General features: G+C 44.8%; 1 protein-coding gene across 1 annotated transcript in view; it reads right to left on the bottom strand.

Annotated features, from left to right (window-relative positions):
- UBE3D (ubiquitin protein ligase E3D) overlaps positions 1-3,452 on the bottom strand; it is a gene marked incomplete at both ends in the record, with an annotated part of 35,869 nt that overhangs the window by 31,248 nt on the left and 1,169 nt on the right. The gene's annotated exons all lie outside the window — the stretch shown is intronic.

The raw sequence follows: 3,452 nt of genomic DNA, 5'->3' as shown, positions 1-3,452 counted from the left end.
AGCAGATGGTCAAATTCTGCTTTGGTTTGCAGGAGAAGAAGCAACCAATAACAGAAAATACACATTGCCAGAAGTAAACTGCTCTGAGCTAATTACACGATCAGCAATTTGTCATTCATATTGATCCTTGTTTAACGCTGGGAACAATCATCTTGAAACAAAGTAAGCAAGAGCTCAAGCTAAACCTGAAGGATGAACTGAAAGAACTTTCCTAAAGCACTGAGATCAGCAGAGCTTACGTAAGCATTTTATGCTGCTCAGTAGTGCTGTAGTGAATCACAGGAGACAGTTTTAATAACAGCACACATGGGAAAGTAATTTTCTTCTTTGCTCAAAGAGCAGAATAGACTTCTTTCCAAAAAATACACTAATTCATCAAGAATAATGCATACATTCAGAGTTTCCATGTAACTGTACCCCCAAACCTCCACCAAAACAGTCTTTAAGAGTACGTTGAAGTGTTTTGAGTACAGAATTTAATCACCATCAATAAAGCCAGGTCAAAGATGATCATATTATAAGCTCTAGGTCTTTGCTATGAACACGGCCTAACCAGAGGGCCAGCATAACAGATTCAATATTTAGAATAATACATTCATCCTGCTAAGCCTTAGTATATGAACAACTGTGAAGACTGATCAGCTGGAAGGAATTGTCTCATCTGATCTCCATCCACACACACCATTAAAAGTGGAAGAAAGCAAGCATTTCAGTAAGACATTTAATCTATTTTAAAGATTCCAAAAGCTTGGTAATCCCACTCCTTCTCCAGAAAAGCACTACACTTTTTAAATTGTCCTCACTGTTAGGAAATCATATTTTACCTCTAAGTTTAATTTTAGTCTGCTCCACACTGTGCCTAGTCCTGGGAGACAAGAGGAAAAGAAGCCAGTTCAGTCACTCTACCTCTAGGAACTGGTGCTACTGATGCAAGGGCATTGGGAATTAAGATGTTCGCTTGCAGTGAAATAGGAGGTGGGTATTTCTCAAGAAACGATCATGTAAGTATATGCGGTAGAACTGGGGAAAGGAATCTCCAGCAGGGGAATTTCAAAGCCAAATATGGCCTCCACTATAATCCAGCTTTATCTTCAAGGCAGTGGTATCTGCTCAGGAGGAAGTACCAAAGCACGACAGTCAAGTCTGTGCTTTAATTAGGCAGGAGTGTTGATCTGCGTGAGGGTATGGAGGCTCTACAAAGGCATCTGGACAGGCAGGATCGATGGCCTGAGGCCAATGGTATGGTGTTCAAGAAGACCAAGTGCCAGGTCCTGCACTTGTGCCACAACACCCTCTGCAACGTTACAGGCTTGGGGAAGAGTGGCTGGAAAGCCGCCCCACAGAAAAGGACCTGGTGGTGTTGGTCGATGCCTGACTGAATATGAGCTAATGGTGTGCCCAGGTGGCCAAGACGACCAACAGCATCCTGGCTTGTATCAGAAATAGTGTAGCCAACAGGAATAATGAAGGGATTGACCCCCTGTACTTGGCACTGGTAAGGCCACACCTTGAGTACTGTGTCCAGTTTTGGGGCCCTCAATCCAAAAAGGACATTGAGGTGCTGGAGCGTGTTCAATGATGGGCAAAGAAGCTGGTAGAGGATTTAGAGAACAAGTCTCAAGAAGAGCCACTGAGGGAACTGGGGTTGTTTAGCCTGGAGAAAAGGAGGCTCAGGGAAGACATTATCACTCTCTACAACTACCTGAAAGAAGGATGTGGCGAGGTGGGGGTCAGTCTCTTCTCCCAAGAAACAAGCGATAGGATGAGAGAGTATGGCCTCAAGTCGCACCAGCGGAGGTTTAGATTGAATAGTAGGAAAAACTTCTTTACAGAAAGGGTTGTAAAGCATTGGGAAGTGGTGCCCAGGGAAGTGGAGTTGCCATCCCTGGAGGTATTTAAAAGACATATAGAGTGGTGCTGAGGGACACAATTTAGTGGTGACTTGGCAGTGTTAGGTTAGTGGTTAGACTTAAAAGTCTCTTCCAACTATGATTTTAAGATTCTAGTCACTTTTCACAGAGATCATTCTGCCTAGACTCATACCATATATCTCTGGTTAGGTTTTTTTTGTCTGTTCTTTGAACCCTACTGACATTTCCTACAGCACTGAAGAAAACATGCTATCTAACTTCAGTCATGTAGAGAGTCCAGCAGAAATCCCTGTACATCTGCACAGTATTTGCCTTTTCCCAAATCCACTAATCTCATCAATTACTGGTTGCTACAACCATCTGAAGGCTTAGATTAAGCCACTCATTATTCATGACTATCTGTGAAGCTCTTAACCAACCATGGCTTTCTCAAAGTCACAACCTGCTTTGTGGGCTTTCAAACATCTTACATTAAATTTGGCTTTATTAAAGCCTCTACTGTTCAGATCCCTGTACAGGATAATCAGAACCTTCTATAACAGAAGACCTTCTGTCTTGCACTTCCTCATGACTTATTTCTTAAACAGGCTTTGCATTTTCTGACAAGTTTTTATATTCCCCAGATCTCCGAACTGAGCTAGTTTCACTCGGACTGATGCAGTGGGGTAAAAGGAGAATGAAAGAATGAACTCTGCTGATAACAGTCTTATCACTGCTTCTCCCCTGTTAATAACTGCATTTTAAAAACCAACAGAGAATCCTCTTTACACTACTTTACCACACTATCATACCTTTAGCTTCTAGTTCTGTATGGACTAAGTTCTGAACTAACCTTGCCAATATTCTGTATGACCGACAGCAAAATAAACAACCTGTAATTTCTCAGGTATCCTTTCCTGCCACTAATCTCCATTTAGCAAACAGAGCAGGTAAACAGAGAGAACTGCAAAACAAGTGGCACACACACAGGCAAAAAGTCTTCCTAGGATTAAGATTCAGTAATGCTGAGGTTTGAGCAACTGATGCTGCAGTTTTGTCACCAACATGTCAAGCCCTGTGTGCCGGTTTGAGCTAAACTTCCTGGTTTGAGCTGAAACTTCCTTGTTTTGGTTAATGAACGAATAGGAATTATTCCATGCAAATACAATAATTCTGCATTTAATTGGTTAAGAAGGTCAGGTGCCGTGTTACGTGGGGAGCCTTTAAAAAGCAGCAGGCTGGGGGAGTGGTTCTCTCTCTCTCCTTCCGGACTCGCTGCACGGAGGAGGCCTGCTGTGGACCTGCTGGCAGACGTCTGTCCAGGCCCGACCAGGCCGCCCAGAGCTGACTCGGTGAGTGACCAGCCCGAGGCTTGAGAGCCGGCATCCCCCGGGTCGCTCTTTAAGCTCCCGATCAGCGGCGCGCAGGGAGGAACCTCGCTCGGTTTTCCGGCCGTCAGGAAGAGAGGGGAGCTCCCACGAATCTGCTCTGCCGCCGACCAGGCCTGCTGGGCCCGACAAGCCGAGAGCCTGAAGGCTTGCATCCCCCGGATCGCCTGAGAGCTACACACTGTGAACCGTGCCAGCCGTGAGCTTTGGGAGC

Source organism: Buceros rhinoceros, unplaced genomic scaffold (assembly GCF_000710305.1).
Source record: "Buceros rhinoceros silvestris isolate BGI_N320 unplaced genomic scaffold, ASM71030v1 scaffold1947, whole genome shotgun sequence".
Classification (NCBI taxonomy): domain Eukaryota; kingdom Metazoa; phylum Chordata; class Aves; order Bucerotiformes; family Bucerotidae; genus Buceros; species Buceros rhinoceros.
Note: the sequence above shows the minus strand (reverse complement) of the source record. Positions and strands in the feature narration are given on the sequence as shown.